At 41.5% G+C, this 20,965-nt stretch overlaps 2 long non-coding RNA genes across 3 annotated transcripts in view; one reads left to right on the forward strand and one right to left on the reverse strand.

The window, feature by feature from the left end:
- Positions 1 to 15,819, forward strand: part of LOC137342843 (uncharacterized) — a 30,758-nt gene extending 14,939 nt beyond the window's left edge. Inside the window, exons 2-3 of one of the 2 annotated variants that reach the window (XR_010967364.1) lie at positions 1,034 to 1,140; positions 15,406 to 15,819. This is a non-coding gene — a long non-coding RNA (uncharacterized lncRNA). The remainder of the gene's footprint in view (positions 1 to 1,033; positions 1,141 to 15,405) is intronic. The other variant, XR_010967363.1, reaches the window with a different exon arrangement.
- The window catches only part of LOC137342841 (uncharacterized), a 28,643-nt gene extending 12,138 nt beyond the window's left edge, over positions 1 to 16,505 (reverse strand). Inside the window, exons 1-2 of the long non-coding RNA XR_010967362.1 lie at positions 16,436 to 16,505; positions 5,803 to 5,982 (exon numbers count right to left, since the gene is read on the reverse strand). This is a non-coding gene — a long non-coding RNA (uncharacterized lncRNA). The remainder of the gene's footprint in view (positions 1 to 5,802; positions 5,983 to 16,435) is intronic.
- Positions 16,506 to 20,965: the final 4,460 nt, after the last annotated feature.

Genomic DNA, 20,965 nt, shown 5'->3' on the forward strand with positions numbered 1-20,965 from the left:
TAAATACATGCAACTGCAGCAAATGTCAATTTTGACCTCGCTACAAATTTTCCATCCCATGTTCCACACAGTACATTCTGCACAGTGCTCTTTGAAACTACAGCAACCCTTCTAGTTGCAAACTGACCATTTTAAATTGTAACATTTTTAGTAAGTGTGGCTGGGATTCTGCGGTGCCAAGCATGTCAAAACCCATGGGGTCTAACTGACTACAAAGTGCACAGATTTCTCAGCAGGGCAATCCACACAAACATTTTATGGTTTGTTCTTTTATCCACCACGTTTCAATTATTTCCTTAGGTTCCTCATGCCACGCGCAGTTCCCGATTCAGGTAACTTTCTCCTCTGTCACTATTTGCTAGACTGTGCATGAGAGCAGCTGAGATAACTTCAATAACATGGCTGAAATGTGTGGGAAATCACAGGCGTGTCTCCACCTCCTGCTGTTCCACAGCTTGATGCCTGGGCCGTTAATCTGAGGTTTTATTTTTTGGTGTTGTTGGTCGATATAGGAATGTTGGCCGGGACACCAGGAGAAATCCCTGCTCTTCATTGAATACTGCCATGGGATCTGTCTTACACATAGACTATTTTCCTTAAAAAAGGCAGAACTTCTTTACCTAGGACTTTTAATTGAAAACCGTAACTAAATTAAAGCACATTGTATGCTGTCATAGTTGTTTCATCTCACGAAAAGTCTACAGAAACTACTTTTGTAGTGATGTACTGACTGATGATCCCATTCTTAGTTCAGCCTGATTCAAAAAACACTGGCCAATTAAGAAAAAATATTAAAATGACCTGAAATCGACAGGAAGATTGTTGCAAGAGAGACAACAGATCTGCAATCATCTATAACCAATTAGGAATATATTGTATACCTTACAATAAGTCCTTTTATATAGAAATGAATATAGACCCTAAATCCTTTTTGCTACTTTAACAAAATTGAATTAAAATCATCATTAATTGAAAATCACAGTATCTCTCATTAAGTAACGCAGCAAATTCACTATTTATTTATTTATTGAAGCAGATGATACTTTCTGAACAGAATGCACAGTGCAATCGAAAGGTGCCATCTTTTCATCAATAGGGACTGGGGCTGCTTACACTGTAGGCTGAGGACACCACTCTCAGGTAACTATTGATGGTCTCAAGTCAAACATACTCTTGTAAAAGCATCATAAAAACATTGGGGATCATTTTGACTTGAGATGGTGGTGTAAAATGCACAATATCGGCTTGGCCAACCATTAAACACCTCTCCCGATTTTTGTTTCCATTGTGTTTTAAACAATCGCCTCAAGTCAAAATTACCCCATTAAGTTGCAGTGTGGGGGCACGTTATTAACAAATTATTTTATTTGATCCTATAGATGAGGCATGATATATAATTGGTTGAATGTAGTCAGAATATGTACCAGGTTAAAGAAAGATAGACTTGCATTTAAATGTTGCCTTACCATTTCTCTCAAAAACATCTCAGAATGGTTCACACAGAATGAATTAATTTAAGTACAGCAACTGTTGATTCAGAATCATACAGCACAGAAGGAGGCCGTTCGGCCCACTGTGCCTGTGCCTCTCTCAAAGAGCTGCCAATTAGTCTTACTCCCCTGCTCCTTCCCCATTGCCCTGTTAATTTTTCCTTTTTTATGAAAGCAAATTGTAAAGCTGTGAAATTGAATGCAATAAATCTGGTAATTTGTGAGCTAGAACTGGGGAAAAAATGACTATGAAAGTACTAGTGGTAAAAATAATCACTCAAGAAGGCAGCTCACCACCACCTTCTCAGGGAAATTAGGGATGGGTAATAAATGTGGCCTTTCCAGCATCAAGCACATCCCGAGAACAAAGAAAAACAATGTGACAGCCATTTTATGCATATCAAGATCAAACAAACAGCGATGAGATGAATGACAGTTACTTTGGGTGTTTTTTTTTATGGCAGTGTGCGAGAGAAGAATATTTGAATAATGCCATCGGATCTTAACATCTACCTGAATACACAAACAGGGCTTTAGTTTAATGTTTCATCTTAAGGACAGCACCTCTAACAATGCAGTACTCTTTCAGCATTGGAGAGCCAGCTTAGACTCCATGGGGAGTAGAGCTTGAGCCCACAATGTAGAGTGCTACATTACTACCAACACATGGTACCTGACTGGCTGCAAGTTCAGGGACTCACACAATATAACTGCTGAGTTTGCCACTTGGGTGACACACATCTTTTCTCATTCAAATGTAGATCATTTTTCTGTTTACTTGCAGGAGAAGACTGAATAAAAAAAGGAGCAGCACATGCAGACTAGAGAGGATTCACCAAATCTAAAGTCTTTGACTCCTTATGAGGAGAGGGCACTCCAGATTCTAGTACTGGGGGCAATAGATGAAATTGGGTTATAAAATTGGAGATCTCTCCTAAGCCAGCAGCTAGTATCATTCTTTCCTTTTTCTTTGTTATCTCCCTACTAATTCATTCATTCACTCCCTTATACATAGGCACGAATGCAGCATAACACATTAGAGAGTCTTGTTAACATGTCAACTTTGGCTCAGTGTTCGCACACTTGATTTTTAATCAGAAGGTCATGGGTTCAAGCTCCGGTCCAGAGACGTGTACACATAATCTAGCCAGACACCTTCAATGCAGTATTGAGGGAGTGCTGCACTGCTGGAGGTGCTACCTTTCAGATGATACATCAAACTGTTTACCCTCTCAGGTGAATGTAAAAGATCCCATGGCATTATTTGAAGATGAACATGGGAGTTTTCCCACTGTCCTCACCAACATTTATTCCTCACCTAACACCGCCAAAAATAAATTATGTGGTCATTTATCTCATTGCTGTTTGTGGGACCTTGCTGTGAGCAAAATGACTGCTGTATTTGCCTACATTCCAACAGTGACTACACTTTAAAAGTACTTAATTAGCTATGTAACACTTTGGGACATCCTGAAGGGTGAAAGGCGCTATATAAATGCGAGTTCTTCTGTTTCTTACTGCCAGCAATCTTAAATATGTTATTCTTCAGATGTCAAAGAGGAGGCAGTGCCAAAGACCCAATGTTTATCCTGAACTTAACCTTTCACAGACACCCTAGGTCACTCACTCCTACAATGCCAAGCATCAGCACAGATACATTCACTCTAGAAGGCTCAGTCGGTGAGTTGTAGGAGGGAGCACTTGGTGAATCACTGAACGTAAGTGAGGAGGAGTAAGTAGAGATGGAAATAGATGAGGGCCTATCTACTGGCATCATTATTTCATGCAGGCCCTCAGTGCCACAGGTGCTTCCGGGTTACATAACAGCACACTGTGCACACAAGATGAACAGTAAGGCTCAGCACCTGATAACACGGGTCATCTGCAACCAAAGCACATCTGCACTGCCACCACCAACCACTGCATTATCAGTCTAAGAAGTCAAAATTATGTAGTAATGAATAGTGTAGATGCAGTGGTGATAGAGAGAATCATGTTCTACCATGACAGGAGTTGAGACATATTGCTAGCTCAATATACACTGAGATCAACATTGCAGCTGGAAAATTGAGTCAGTTTAACTGTGGGGACCCCTTTTTTTTTAAAAACTGTTTTCCAAAGAAGTGTATACCTTTTTGTATCTGTTTATTTATATAAATAAATATATATATCTGTAATCTGTTTAAATATTGACTGCTGATGATATCACTGGACTGTGGACTCAGAGAAATGAATGTGCCCAACAGTACAATAGAGCTGAATTAATGTTAGTAGAACTACACAGTCATTAACACAGGGTGCTTTAGTAGTCATGCCATTTTAGCTGTATATGTTCATTCAGTTTCATTGCATTGTTGGCATTGGCGACCAATTTGTGCAGAAAATATGTGCAATTTGTTAAGGCTACTGCACTTATTTGACATGCTAGATAAATGGGTACCAGGTCCTTAATCAAACACAGTTTGTCCTGCTCTTAGATATATATTGGGTACAACTTTCATAGTTTCCAACGCACATGATTGGAGACTTATATAAATCATCTACAATGCCAAATGTGAGTGTTTTTATTTTCCTGATGTAGGTATTTGCATTTTGGGTTTAATAAATGTCCCTTGTGTTATGGGTGCAGTGAGATTTGGTACCTTACCCCCAGCTTAATCATTTTAACACTATTTTGATCTATAGGAATTTTTACTGATCTGAACAATTAAAGTAGTTGCTCCCTGGTGGGCTTATAGATTTTAGTGGTAGAACCATCTTAAACCGCATTTTCCTCCTCGCCCCAGCCAGTAGCTGCTGCAGTGATGCATCAGTGAACCTTGGAGCAGCCTTGCCCCCGTGCTGCTCCATATTGTGTGTTCTTGGTGTTTGCTGCAGCAAAAGCCATTGGAGCAATGGCCCTTTAAATTGAGCTGCTCCAGCTGACAACCTGTCATGCAAGTGCGCTGTCCGCCCACTGCACAACCTTCGGACGGCAAACCCGGAAGCCACATAAAGGGCATTGCGTGGGAAATGGTAAGATTTTTGTAGTCGGGTTACCCGCATGTCCATTGACCCCCCACCCCTGCTGCCATCCCGCTGCCCTTTCAAAATCAAGCTCCAGATGTCCATCACACTTGTTACAAACTGTCTAATGTAAATTCTGTGCTTCATAGTTAAATAAAATGCACATAAACATTTACAATGTACAGGAAAAGCATACCAGAAAATACCAGAGCCACAATGTCTGCAGGCTCCCACAAACAAAGCTAGGGTTCTGATCCCCAGTCTGAGTAGTAATTAACCTTTGAATGAGCCTACCTAAGGGTTACTTAACATCAATTAGACTTTACCATTTTAAGAGGACACACATCCATACTTTACCAATAGAATAAAACATTGTGGTTTACATGGTATTATATTCCCGTCCTTACAAAATGACGCAATCTCTGACTCACCATAAACAGCACCATGGGTGATTTATTGGCACATAGAAAGGTTCTTTTAGATGTTTAAGTCACACTTCAGGAGTCACACTTTGTCACACATGTCAATTTTTTGTGTCACACTTTGAAAAAAAAAGTATAAAGAGTAAGCCAGTCATTTCATGATGGTTTCTTCTGACTTCTTACTGACCTCAAGGATTGGCCGAGGAACTATTAGCCTTTAATTGATTTCAGGAAGGTACAGCAGTTAGACCTTGTGGTCTTATAGTTATATACAGTTCTAATTTAGTAGCAGAATAGTACATTGTAAATGACATGACAATGAATGCTCTTGTCCGTATAAAACATTATGTGCTCTGACATACTGTCAGCAATGACATGGGAGATCCACTGGCTATCATCAAAATATGCTGATGGATGTTGACTTATTGGAGATTGTTTACAAACTGCAATTAATGTATTTATATAAAGGAGGAATAATGTGTGGATGTTAAACTTTTCAATAGTGCTTAAGTCTGGGAAAATATGTGGGAAACCTTACTGCTTATGATTCTTCCACAGACATCAACATCATCAAAACCCAGCCAAATTGTCCTTCTATTAATATATCTATCAAAGTAGTAATGGGACGTATCAAAATAATGTCAGGTATTTCTGAACTGTTAACTCCCACCTGGAATGATTTTGTTTCTTCAACATACTTCACAAAGTCTTTGATACATATATTTTGACAAAAACTGATGTCATATGAATAGCCTGATTGTTATTAAGCCATTGATGAGTATTTGCTCTTCAGGGAGCTGCTTTCTCACAATCATGAATGCATTAATCTGCAACTTCATCTTAAAAAAAAACAAGAACGCTCACATAATTGCAATATCACTCACTTCGGAAATTGATGTTTAGAATAAAGTATCTTCTCACTGTCCACCTACGCATTACTTCATCCTATCAGTCCTGGAATTATTTCTGCCATATCACTCAGTCCATTGATTGAAATATTTTGATCGTACACAGGAGAGTTTTAAAGATGGGCCACAGGCTTCAAGTCTGCTGAAGATTGGTCTCTAAAAATACAACAAAGTATAACTTTGTCATTAATTCAATGCTGAGATTTTAAGAACTGTTCCAAGCATTTTACCAAATCTATTTATTCATCAGATCACATTTAGAGAAAAAATGTTTGCAACAAATTTAATACAAATATGTTTGTGCTTTATAGCTACAAAGGCCACTCAATGCTTAAAGGGTTCTTTTGAATCAGCTGTTAAGTGAGCTCCAGTCTGAGTTGACTGATTATAAACAGGGATTAAGAATTGTTAAACTCCTTCCAAGTTACCTTATATGCCTTCAGGGTTCTGTAGCCCTGGAGACACAGCTGTTCTAAACTTTGCATAACCATTAGCTAAATGTGATGCTGCAGTTCATCAATCCTCAGCTACATTACCCCTAGGGACAACGTATGCTTGACAACCATCTCCAAATCGGTTTTACACAACAAACAATGAATGAAATCATTTGCTTTTTCTTGGGAATGTATAATAATACCTCAGTCGAACAATTATCAAGTCAGCATCGTCTTTGCTGGCTGATACATTAACTAACCAAAGCTGCACAATATTCTCTTTTATATCAATCACTGGTATAAAGGCCATTACTTTCAGCCTTTTGTGTTACAGTATTAGATTGGAAAGCGTAATAAGTTGACAACCAAGAAGTTTATTTTAGCAGAGAAGAATTTTTCCCTTAATTTTTCTTCCCCCCAATTGTAACAACCCAACTGTTGCTGTGGCTGAGATCAGCTGGTGCAGAATAGAGCAATTTCATACAAAGTGTATACATGTTAATTACTAATATTATTAAATCTACTCTCAGCTTCTTTTATGATGGGGTCAGTGGGGTGTTGTGCAGCTGGCGGTAATCCCAATGAAATCCCACCAGATTCACTGAGGCCCAGGAAGGCCCAAAAAATTGATCTTCTTTGATGCTGCTCTTAGCAAATCAGCAGATTTACATCGAGGTAAGGGGATGGGGAACCAGGAAGTAGCAGCAGAGAGGAGAGACAAGGTGCATAGAAAACTAGGAGGGATAAACAGCAGCAGATTTAAAAAGTGTAGAAACAGCAGGAATTAGATGGAAGAAAAAAGCAAAGCCAGACTAGCACGGTGTGGGAATGCATGTGTGTTAATGCGAGGAGTGTTACAAATAAGGTTGATGAGCTAAAGGCACAAGTTGCCACATGGGGTTATGATGTAAAGGCTTCAACAGAGACCTGGCTTAAACACGGGCAGGAATGGGAACTAAATATTCCTGGTTACAATGTATTCAGGAGGGATAGGAAAGGAAAAAAGAATGGGGAGGAGGTGCTGGCAGTATTGATCAATGATAATATTTCAGTTCTACAGAGGGATGATATAATAGAAAGTTCAAAGACTGAATCTATTTGGTTAGAGTTAAGGAAGAGAAAAGGAGCTGTTACATTGCTGGGTGTTAACTACAGACGCCCAAATATTGAGAAGGAGATAGAGGAGCAAATCTGCAGGCAAATTTCAGAGAAATGTAAAAATAATAGAACAGTAACAGTGAGGGACTTCAATTACCCTAATATAAACTGGGGGAAAAAAGTGTGAAGGGCAAGGAGGGTGAAGAGTTCCTAAAATGTGTACAGGAGAACTTTCTTAATCAGTATGTTTCTAGCCCAACGAGGAAGGAAGCAGTGCTGGAACTAGTTCTAGTGAATGAAGTAGGGCAAGTGGAATGTGTTTCACTGGGAGAACATCTGGGTAATAGTGATCATAATATAATTAGGTTTAAAGCTGTTACAGAAAGGGACAAAGAAAAATCAAAGGTAAAAATACCCACCTGGAAGAGAGCCAATTTCAGTGATTTGAGAAGGGATCTAGCACAGGTGGACTGGAAACAAAGATTAGCCAAGAAAACAGTAAATGAGCAATGGCAGGCTTTCAAGGCAGAAATAGTTCGGGTACAAACCAAGCATGTTCCCATAAGGAGGAAAGATAGGGCATCCAAAGCTAGAGCTCACTGGACGACAAAGGAAATAGAGGTTAAAATAAATCAGAAGAAGGAGGTTTATGACAAATGTCAGGTACAAAATACAGTAGAAAACCAGGCAGAATACAGAGCGTGCAAGGGGAAATTGAAAAAGGATATAAGGGAAAAGAGAGAGTATGAAAAAAGATTAGTGGGTAACATAAAAGGGAATCCTAAAATCTTTTATAAACATATGAAAAGTAAAAGGATAGTTAAAGGAATGGTGGGGCCAATTAGGGACAAAAAAAGGAATCTTCTTGTGGAGGCAGAGGGCATGACTGAAGTACTGAATGAATACTTTGCATCTGTCTTCACAAAAGAAGAGGATGAAATTAATGTCGCAGCAGAAGGGGAGGTAGTAGAGATATCGGGTAGGATAAAAATAGATAGAAAGGAGGTGCTAAATAGATTGGCATCGCTCAAAGTTAACAAGTCTCCCGGTCCAGATGGGATGCATCCTAGGTTGCTGAGGGAAGCAAGGGTGGAGATAGCAGAATCCTCCTTGGATATGGGAGTGGTGCCAGAGGACTGGAGGATTGTAAATGTTACACCCCTATTCAAAAAAGGGGAGAGGAATAAGCCTGGTAACTACAGGCCAGTCAGTCTAACGTCAGGGGTGGGAAAACTACGAGAGACCGTTGTCAAGGACAAAATTAATTCTCACTTGGAGAAGCATGGGTTAATAAGGGACAGCTAGCATAGATGTGTTAAAGGCAAATCATGTCTGACTAACCTGATTGAGTTCTTTGATGAAGTAATAGAGAGAGTTGATGAAGGTAGTGCAGTAGATGTTGTATATATGGACTTTCAAAAGGCATTTGATAAAGTTCCACATAACGGACTTATTCGGAAAGTAAAAGCACATGGGATTAAAGGGACGGTAGTAACTTGGGTACATAGCTGGCTAAGGGATATGAGGCAGAAAATAGTGGTGAATGGGTGTTTTTCTGACTAGAGAGAAGTATGTAGTGGGGTCCCCCAGGGATAGGTATTAGGACCATTGTTTTTTTTGTTATATATAAATGGCCTGGACTTCGGTATAGGGAGTACAATTTTGAAGTTTGCGGATGATACAAAACTTGGCAACGTCGTAAATAGTAAGGAGGATAGTAGCAGACTTGAGGGGGACATGAAATGGACAGACACATGGCAGATACAATTTAATGCAGATAAGTGTGAAGTGATGCACTTTGGGAGGAACGATATGGATAGGTAGTATAATCTAAATGGGACTATTTTGAGGGGGGTGCAAGAGCAGAGGGACCTGGGGGTGCATAGTCACAAATCTTTGAAGGTGGCAGCACAAGTTGATAAGGCAGTTAAGAAAGCATATGTAATACTTGGGTTTGTAAATAGGGGCATTGAATACAAAAACAAGGAAGTCATGCTAAACCTTTATAAACTACGCTGCCTACATGAAAACCAAGAGCAGGAAGCTTGAGAAACTCGGCATCACCACCAGCATCGACCAAGCTTCCCCCGGTACCACGGTTGCAACCACAGGGAAGTCTATTGTCAATTTGTCCGACCACACCCTTCAACCAGACGAAATCGAAGTTCTCAGCCGAGGGCTCAATTTCTGCCCCACTACCAAAATGGACCCCACTAGTCTCGCGGCGGACACAGAGGAATTCATCAGGAGAATGAGGCTCCGGGAATTCTACCACAAACCCCAAGATTTCAGCAGCGAACCCAATGAGACAATCAACGATCCGGAACAGCAGACAGAGGGATCCGCGGTACAGCAACCGAAGAGGAAAGAGTCAAACTGGACTCCTCCGGAGGGTCGCTGCCCTCAGCTTGACATGTATGCTCAAGCTATCAGGAAATGCGTCAATGCCAGATTCATCAGCCGCACTCAGAAGACAGTCCAGAATGTCACCCGAGCACAACGCAACGCCATCAACGCTCTCAAGACCAACCGCAACATCGTCATCAAACCAGCGGACAAAGGAGGAGCCATTGTCATACAGAACAGAACGGACTATTGCAAAGAAGCATACCGACAACTGGACAACCAGGAACACTACAGACGGTTACCCGCAGACCCGACCAAAGAACACACCCACCAGCTCAACAAACTGATCAAGACCTTCGATCCAGACCTTCAAAACATCCTACGCACTCTCATCCCACGTACTCCCCGCGTGGGAGACTTCTACTGCCTCCCAAAGATACACAAAGCCAACACACCCGGACGTCCTATCATATCAGGCAACGGAACCCTGTGTGAGAACCTCTCTGGATACATCGAGGGCATCCTGAAACCCATCGTACAGGGAACCCCCAGCTTCTGTCGCGACACTACAGACTTCCTACAAAAACTCAGTACCCACGGACCAGTTGAACCAGGAACACTTCTCACCACGATGGACGTCTCGGCACTCTACACCAGTATCCCCCACGATGACGGCATCGCTGCGACAGCATCAATACTCAACACCAACAACAGCCAATCTCCAGACGCCATCCTACAACTCATCCGTTTCATCCTGGATCACAATGTCTTCACCTTCGATAACCAGTTCTTTACCCAAACACACGGAACAGCCATGGGGACCAAATTCGCACCCCAATACGCCAACATTTTCATGCACAAGTTCGAGCAGGACTTCTTCACTGCACAAGACCTCCAACCAACACTATACACCAGATACATCGACGATATTTTCTTTCTATGGACCCACGGCAAGGAATCACTAAAGAGACTACACGATAACATCAACAAGTTCCATCCCACCATCAAGCTCACCATGGACTACTCCTCAGAATCAGTTTCTTTCTTGGACACACGAATCTCCATCAAAGACGGGCACCTCAGCACCTCACTCTACCGCAAGCCCACGGACAACCTCACGATGCTCCACTTTTCCAGCTTCCACCCTAACCACGTCAAAGAGGCCATCCCCTATGGACAGGCCCTGCGAATACACAGGGTCTGCTCAGACGAGGAGGAACGCGATGGACACCTACAGACGCTGAAAGACGCCCTAGTAAGAACGGGATATGACGCTCGACTCATCGATCGACAGTTCCGACGGGCCACAGCAAAAAATCGCATAGACCTCCTCAGGAGACTAACACGGGATGCAACCAACAGAGTACCCTTTGTCGTCCAGTACTTCCCCGGAGCGGAGAAACTACGCCATGTTCTCCGCAGCCTTCAACATGTCATCAATGAGGACAAACACCTCGCTATGGCCATCCCCACACCTCCACTACTCGCCTTTAAACAGCCACCCAACCTCAAACAGACCATCGTTCGCAGCAAATTACCTAGCTTTCAAGAGAACAGCGTCCACGACACCACACAACCCTGCCACGGTAACCTCTGCAAGACATGCCAGATCATCGACACAGATACCACCATCACACGAGAGGACACCACCCACCAGGTGCATGGTTCATACTCCTGTGACTCGGCCAACGTTGTCTACCTCATACGTTGCAGGAAAGGATGCCCCAGAGCATGGTACATTGGCGAGACCATGCAGACGCTGCGACAACGGATGAACGGACACCGCGCAACAATCGCCAAACAGGAGGGTTCCCTCCCAGTCGGGGAACACTTCAGCAGTCATGGACATTCATCCACCGACCTTCGGGTAAGCGTTCTCCAAGGCGGCCTTCGAGACACACGACAACGCAAAATCGTCGAGCAGAAATTGATAGCCAAGTTCCGCACCCATGAGGACGGCCTCAACCGGGATCTTGGGTTCATGTCACGCTACACGTTACCCCACCAGCGAACAAATGTTATCTGTTTTTAATATAACGGGTCAGTTGCTGTCTTTTCTATGTTTCTACCTCTCTATCTCTGTTTTTTTTTGTTTGTTGGTTTTTTGTTTTTTTTTGGTGATTTGTATATTCTGTGAGACCTGGCAGGTAACACCTGTCTGTCTGCACACTGATTGCCTTGGCAACGGGCAGTTGAAAAAACTGTCTGTACTCACCAAGCATTGTTCTGTGAATTATAAATGCGATTTCATTTCGAGGACTTCATTTCACATCGTTCACCTGAGGAAGGGGGAAGCCTCCGAAAGCTTGTGAATTTAAAATAAAATTGCTGGACTATAACTTGGTGTTGTAAAATTGTTTACAATTGTAAACCTTTACAAATCACTGGTTAGGCCTCAGCTGGAGCATTGTGTACAATTCTGGGCTCCACACTTTAGGAAGGATGTCAAGGCTTTGGAGAGGATACAGAGGAGGTTTACCAGGATGATACCAGTGATGAGGGACTTAAGTTATGTGGAGAGATGGAGAATCTGGGGTTGTTTTCCTTAGAGCAGAGAGGGTTAACGAAAGACCTAATAGAGGTATTCAAAATTATGATGGGTTTTGATAGAGCAAATAGGGAGAAACTGTTTGTTCTAGAAAGTGGGTCAGTGACCAGAGGTCATAGATTTAAAATAATTGGCAAAAGAACTAGAGGGGAAATGAGGAGAAATATTTTCACACAGTGGGTTAGTTAAGATCTGGAATGCACTACCTGAAAGGATAGTGGAAGCAGATTCCATCAGAACTTTCTAAAGGCAACTGGATATGCAGTTGAAGAGGACTAATTTGCAAGGTTATGGGGAAAAAGCTGGGGTGTGGGATTAAATTGGACAGCTCTTTCAAAGAGCCGGCACAGGCACGATGTGCCGAATGGCCTCCTTCTGTGCTATAAGATTCTATAATTCTAGGTGCTGTCAACTGTACGAGATGGATGGTGTAAAGATTCCGTCAGGGACCTGTGCTGCAAATACTCCCCATTCACACCAATGTAAAAGCAGCTTCAGAGCGGCCAAATGCAACGTCATCGAAATGGCAATTTTCTGATTGGTGTAATTTTAGTTCTACATCAGGCAATGCATTTACCCTGGGCCATCATGGAAGTTTTTACAATGTTACCATTGAAACCAGCAATATGTCTCAGGAGTCAGGGACCAAAGCGACTCCTGAAAACACTGAATCTGAGAGATGTGAGACTACCTCCTGATAATCCTACGATTCAATGAATGCCCTACCACAAATGGTTACTGAGGCAGATACTGTAACATCATTTACAAGGGAATTGGGTAATCATTTGAAAAGGAAGACTATATAAGGATACAGGGAAATGAGCTAGCACCAGCATGGGTGCTGTAGGCTCACAGCTTCCTCCTATGCTGTGCGTGTTAAAATTGGATCGCCATGTGGTGAAGGATAGAACACTAGAGCCTGGTCTTTAGTTGTTTCCAAGCCTTTATTCACAGAGATTCCCCTTATACACACACCACACTCCAGATAAGCTCTCATATAAAAAGGATACAAGAGGGCCCCAATTGCCACATACCCGGAATACAATTAACACTAATTGATATAAATCACATGATACAATTAACAGTGCATTCTATGAATCTATGATCACTTATAATAAGTAGCTTAACACTGGGTGTAGTATTATTGCAACCATGTTATAAATGTGCCCAAGCAACTCTGGAAACTTCTTAGCATTAATATGGACTATTTTTAATATCATGAGAGAATGACACACTAAATCGGCACTCCCGTGATTAAAAATCACCCACCTGGAAGTGGAGCTTTGTACGTGTATGTAAGAACACGTTAACAGAGCTGCTTTGTAACTGGGCTCAACGCCAGGTGCAGCTGACAGTGTATCTTGGGTCTGCCTGCTGTGCATCGCACTGCACAGATACTGATCTGAGGCTGATATCTATAGTGTAATGGCATTCTTAAGTCACAAAATGCTGGTGCAGTACTTGGAGCAGAAATTGATTCAAGGTTTCTCCACCTTATGCCTTCTGTTTCCGCAGCATTTCTACAGCTCAACCTTGTGGGTCAAGTTGAGATAGCAGGACTTGAGAGGGTAAGCTGCTGATTGATCAGCCTCTGGTTTGTTGTGTACTGGTTTTACCCAGTTACTAAATCAGAGAAGCACTGATATGTCAGCACTACATTCTGATAGGCTGATGGTAATGGCATCATTTATCATGGAAAAATGAACATGAGCTTCATGCAGTATAAATAGGATATTTCACCAATGCTGGTGTGTTATGGGACCTTTCTCATGTCTTTAGAAGAAGCATGAGTCATGTGCCACTTATGATTTATAACAGTCTCTCCCATGAGTGAATGAATCTCGATAACACACCATCAATGGTGGGATGTCCTAGTTATTATAAGTACCCTGTGCAAAACATATTGGAATGCAGCACACAAACCGGTTGTCAAAAGATAACTACGTTTCAATACGATTTTTAATAGTCACAGCTGTCAGTTAGCGTTATTAATCTTTCTTGAAAGAGTGAGCCTTGCCACCAAGTCACCTTTCAAGTCAGTCGCCTTCACACATGCACAAAAGGAGATGGAGAGTGCTTCTTGTAAGTGTGTGGAAGGATGAGGTAAACTGACAGCAGACTGAAACCAAATTGATGGGAATGCAGCCCCAGGCACCAGCTTTCAGCCCTTGTGGGCAATAGCGCAGGAGGTTATAAAGGTTATATTTATATTAATGGGCAGAAAATCAGTGGTGTCCCTTACAGATGTGTGATCTGCCCAATTTTCCTCTATTCACTGTGCCCAGGTGGCCTCATATACCCAGCCACAAGAACAGGAAAATCTGACCTCACAGTGGTCCTCCCAAACCAAGCCCATATCAGCTTGGTGTGTTTCCTGGTGAACAAGATGCCAATGTGCAGGTCTACTGATTTATGATGACTAAAAAAGTCAAATTTCATTTTTACCATTGTTTGAAGGATCACATGACCTGATTACATGGGATTTCAGGACTGAAATTCCACAATTCCTTTAATTTTTCCATGAAAACCATAAATCAGTTGCCTTGGCCATGTAGCATAAAGTGTGGTACTCATCTATACAGACCTGGAAGGTTCAAGGAAAAATTGGATTATTGATGTAACCCTGAGTTGTATAATTTCAGCCAGGGCAACACTTGTAAAATGGTCACCTCAGACACAAAAACAATCAACTTAAGTTGACAGAAAGAAAGCTAACAACTTGCCCGGATAATGCAAGCGATGCAGGTGAGCATTAGACTGAATATAACTTTCACTGCCATTTTCAGCTTCTCTCCTCAACTTCTCAGCAAATTCCACTTACAGACAGAGTGACAAACTCTCTACCAGATATTTAACATTCACTGTGTTTGTTTTTCATTCTTCACTTCACCCAAAATGCCAACAGATTATCTGGTTATGTATCTCATTGCTGTCTGTGGGACCTTGCTATGTGTAAATTGGCTGCCATATTTGTCTATATTACAACAGTGACTGCACATTAAGAAGAAGTATTTCATTAGTTGTAAAGCTCTTCAGGATGTCCTGAGGTCATGAAAGGCACTATATAAATGCAAGTTCTTTTTTTCTTTCCTAATAAAGAGTACTCCTTAATATGTTCTTTCAGTTGATAACCTCTGTTTTAAATTATTCCAGTTACACAATTCCCAATATGGAGAAGCACTGAAGAAATCAGACAATTAAACTGGTACTAGATTGGCCCAGAATGCGGGGGCGGAAGGTACAGTCCCTGTGCCTGAATGGTGAGGCCTCAGTCCTCATTATAATGGAGCCAGCGTGGCATCAGACCCCGCCAGCGAAGAGTATATGCAAAATTGGGTCGTTGCCAAGTGGGTCCAGGGGTTGGGTTGGGCTGGGGATTGGGGCCGGGGACGAGTCCAGAAATCGTGTGGCCGCTCTCTGAGACTCTTTTACATTCTTTTGCTATACAAATGTAAATTGATATTGCTGCTGTTAGATAAATGGCTAAATGATTTGGCCATCTTTAACAAGCTCCCAATGTTACTAACCAACCAGTCTTAAAGCTTTGTTGTGTACATATATTGCAAAGTTCAACCATAGGTGTGAGTATCTTTTTCCATCTGTTAATGAAATCAAAATAATAAAAAAAAGTTCCAGACTATCCCCTGTACACTTGTTTTACATCTTTCATTGCCCACTCTTCCACCTTCAGGAAGGATAGTGAGACAGACTGGGTTGCAGACCTCCCTTGACTGTCATAAATACTATATTCTTTATCATACACAGGAAAACTCAAAAGAAACAGTAGGACAGAAGATGAGGTCAATCAAGGAGGAGAAATTAGATGACACCAATCGTGGCTTGAGTTACATTGTATTGTGTCCTCTTTCAGCCTAAATGGTCCATTACACTATAGGGCCTTGACCCTTCACCTATATTTCTCAATTAAAGATTTTTAAAAAACAGGCAGAGCAGGTTCTCAATCAAACAAAGTGAGGTATGGGTCCAGATAGGGATCAAACTTGCAGTTTCAAGAATACATTCAATTCCTGCATTCAGCTCATAACAGTACAGTATAATTAAAGGTTAAATATTTTTACGAGAATAAAACTGATAAAGATTAATTGCCTAGCAATGAGTTTTAAGCAGCAGTTCAGCCTTATAGTTTCTAATATTATCTCAAACATTTGATTGAATTACTGACCTGTAACTCACAGCCAGCCTTCTATTATCCTATCTACCAACATCTACCATATTTTCCTTGTTGTGTCACATGTTAAATTATAAGTTATTGGTGTAGCTAGGAGACGAAGATGGGTTTTCTCTAATCTTATTGCAGGGTTATTAGTTACTGCTGGCCCTGGGAGGGCGTTGTTGTTCTATCCATGTTAATGTTTAAAAACAATGGAAAGTACCTGGACTAATCTTGCATCATAGGCCTGGCACAGTGTCACATATGAAGATGTTGGCCAATAGGGAACTTTTGAACACAGGTGCATCATTACATCCTGGGCAACGAAAAGAGAAACAATTGAACAAGGAACTAAAATTGAATGCATGTCAGTATTGACTGGACTTCCCCTTACCAAAACTCTAGATAACTCCCTACCAGCTAAATATCTGACTGGGGAATTTTGAAAAGCTCCTCTCTAAGACCTTTTGACAACTTTGGTTTGTCTTCATTTTTATATTTTTTTAAAATTAAATTAACTTAAAATTTGTAAATTTTGTCTTTAATTCTTTATGTCTGAGCCATTCCTGAGTTCAGAAAGCCAAGGATTGATTGATTTGACTTGTAGAAAGGTGAAATGTTTGATTCATTAGGAAAGTATATTGCTGTTTTTAATGAATAATTTAAATTAAATAAAACATTGTAAACAGAAATCATGTTGCATGATATTAGCGAATGTTTGATGTGTTTGTGAAAATTGATGTTGCTGTTTTAGCAGAGACATCAACCCCTCAAAATAGCAGGGAAAGTAATTTTATACAAACATCTGAACTGTTTATATGCTAATATGACAGTGAAGTAAGGTAAGTTCACCTATTCTGCATACTTGAAGGGAGTGAGGGTCAGACATCCTGAGATGTATTAAATAAATGCCTCCTTCTGAGCTTGTCAGAATAAATCTATTCAAGGATAATGAAGTATCATATAAGTACTGTACTAATAATATACCAAATGCTTGGCTCGGTGGCAGATTGTAGGTTCAAGTCCCACTCCAGGACTTAAGCACGCAATCTAGGCTGATATTCCAGTGCAGTGTTGAGGGAGTGCTGCAATGTTGGAGGTGCCATCTTTCAGATGAGACATTAAACCAAGGGCCCATCTGCCCGTTCAGGTGGACATAAAAGATCCCATGGCATTTTTTTTTGAAGAAGAGCAGGGATTTCTCCTGGTGGGCTGGACAACATCAATCCCTCAACCAAAGTCACAAGAATAGAGTATAGAATCATAGAAAGGTTTCAGCGTGGAAGGAGGCCATTCGGCCCATCGAGTCCACACCGGCTCTATGCAAGAGCAATCCAGCTAGTCCCACTCCATGCCCTTTCCCCGTGTCCTTGCAAATTTTTTCCTTTCAAGTACTTATCCAGTTCTCTTTTGAAGGCCATGATTGAATCTGCCTCCACCATCTCCTCGGACAGTGCATTCCAGATCCTAACCACTCGATGTGTAAAAAAGGTTTCCTCATGTCACCATTGGTTCTTTTGCCAATCACCTTAAATCTATGCCCTCTGGTTCTTGATCCTTCCACCAATGGGAACAGTTTCTCTCTATCTACTGTGTCTACCTCTATCAAATTTCCTCGCAACCGTCTCTGTTCCAAGGAGAGCAACCCCAGCTTCTCCAGTCTATCCACGTAACTAAAGTCCCTCATCCCTAAAATCATTCTAGTAAATCTCTCTGCACCCTCTCTAAGGCCTTCACGTCTTTCCTAAAGTGCGGTGTCCAGAACTGGACACAATACTCCAGTCGTGCCCGAACCGGTGTTTTATAAAGGTTCATCATGACTTCCATACATTTGTACTCTATGCCTCTATTTATAAAGTCCAGGATCCCATATGCTTTTTTAACCGCTTTCTCAAGCTGCCCTATCACCTTCAATAATTTGTGCACATATACCTCAGATCTCTCTGTCCCTCTACCCCTTTTAGAGTTGGGCCCTCTAGTTTATATTGCCTCTCCTCGTTCTTCCAACCAAAATGTATCACTTCACATTTTTCTGCATTAAATTTCATCTGCTACGTGTCCGCCCATGCCACCAGCCTGTCTATATCCTCTTGAAGTCTATCACTATCCTCCTCACTGTTTACTGCAAGTTTTGTGTCATTTGCAAATTTTGAAATTGTGCCCTGTACACCCAAGTCCAAGTCATTAATATATATCAAGAAAAGCAGTGGTCCCTGTGCTGACCCCTGGTAAACACCACTGTACACCTCCCTCCAGTCCGAGAAACAAACATTCACCACTACTCTCTGTTTCCTGTCCCTTAGCCAATTCTGTATCCGTGTTGCTACTGCCCCCTTTACTCCATGGGCCTACCTTGATGATAAGCCTACCATGCGGCACTTTATCAAATGCCTTTTGAAAGTCCATATACACCACATCAACTGCATTGCCCTCATCTACCCTCTCTGTTACCTCATCAAAAAACTCCATCAGGTTAGTTAAACATGATTTGCCTTTGTCATTCATCTCATTGCTGTTTGTGGGCCTTGTTGTGCATAAATTGGCTACCATGTTTGCCTACAAAACAACCAGGACTACATTCAAAAATAATTAATTGGCTGTGAAGCACTTTGGGACATCCTGAGGATGTGAAAAGCGCTACATAAATGTAAGTTTGTTCTTTCTTTCTTCTCTATATTAAAACACACTGTAAATTTGTTTTTTTGTGGTTTTGCAAATCATACTACCCAGGTTTTTAATCTATACTGAACTTTAGTAACCCTACAGAAAATGAAAATATGAAATAACTCTGACACATGACACCCAAGTTTCGTCCTTATCGCAAACCAAGCTCATATTGCATGATTCCAGGTACAACCTGAGCCTGTTTCTATTTTTGCTCTAGCTGGCACTTAGAAAGATATGTTAATTGTACTGCCATTTTGTAAAAAAGTTTCTTTTTAATTGTGAACCCTTAGGAAAAGGCCTAAGGCCCATTGTACAGGAAACCCCCAAAGTGGAAATGAATAAATGTTCTGTTTCAATCAAAGAATTCTCCTAACAGAGGGATTCTCATGTGTTCTAGATCATGAAATCTCCCATCATCTTAACCATCAGGCTTTAAGGGAAACCCCTCAAAAATATTCTGAACTCTCCAAACACTTACCATTCAAACTGTTTCACTTTTGTTTACCAGTTAAAGGTTATCTTCTGACTATAACAAATATGAATGAACAATTCCTTGACAAGTGGGTGCAGCTCATGAGTCACACGGCTGTTTATTGCAGGGAACGATAAATTATCATTGCTGCCGTCCCATTTAAACAAAACATAGTTTTCCCCTCCTCCCCTGAAGGTACTGACTTATTGTAAACAATTTTACAACACCAAGTTATAGTCCAGCAATTTTATTTTAAATTCACAAGCTTTCGGAGATTTTCTCCTTCCTCAGGCAAATGTTTCAAGATCTCAAGGTACTGACTTAGAATGTGGAACCACAGCCATTGCCTGCCTTTCAGTACCTCGTCCAAGTGACTGTCCTGCATGTGTGAACACGATACTGAGGCCCCGATATTTACAGGGAGACGGGGAGAGAGTGTGTTTGCAGTGGGGGGAGGAAACCCAGAAATGGCGGGAAGCCTGAGGTCCCGCCGAATCATTTTTTTACTACATTTCCCACCTGGCAGCCGGCCAGATTGAAAGGCTGGCTGATTGCAGGGCAGGAAAGCCAACGGTGGAAGGCCGCAGCTGTTGGGTTTTGCATATTTGGCGATTTAGTACCGCCCCCCCGCCCCCACCCCTCTCCCGCCCATCATGGGCGGGGGGGGGGGGAATTAAAATTTAACTGTGGGGGGGGCGCATCACAGTCAATTTTGAAATAAAAACAGAACATTCTGGAAATACTCAGCAGGTCAGGCAGCATCTGTGGAGAGAGAAACAGAGTTAACATTTCAGTTCGATGACCTTTCATCAGAACAGTCAATTTTGATGTTGTTGCCATTCAATATTCATGTACGTGTACTTGCCCGTCAGAGACTACTAGTTAACGATCAGGAGTGCCAAGCCTAGCTGAAATTTTTTCTCTCTTTCCCAAAGATGTGGTGCGATGCTACTATTGCCCTAACTGAGATCAGCTAACTCAGCATGGATTAGAAATTGAACCTGAGGCCTTCCTTGCCTGCATGGCTTAGTACCACAGTAAGCAGTGCCACTTACCATTGAGAGAGTTCTGCCACCCTCCATTTTCATGAATTATTTTACAAGTGACAGCTATAAATAATAAAAATGAAATATCAAATTGCTTTTTGCATCGTTTTATTACTCACATTAAAATGTCAGCTCTGGAGTTCATTGGACTTACTGCTGTTTCATGTTTAAGATGTACGTTCGTGAACAAAATCGTTGAATCTAACAGCTGTTACTCAGCACCTACCATTAGTTAGTTTCCATCCAAATAGCACGTCCCCATCTGTTAATCAATACTTGTAAGTTAAATATTAAATCATCAAATAATTGAAGCCTGTGTAATATTTATTCATGTTGCCTATCCCTTAAAAGTTCTGG

This window comes from Heptranchias perlo, chromosome 26, assembly GCF_035084215.1.
Source record: "Heptranchias perlo isolate sHepPer1 chromosome 26, sHepPer1.hap1, whole genome shotgun sequence".
Taxonomy (NCBI): Eukaryota; Metazoa; Chordata; class Chondrichthyes; order Hexanchiformes; family Hexanchidae; genus Heptranchias; species Heptranchias perlo.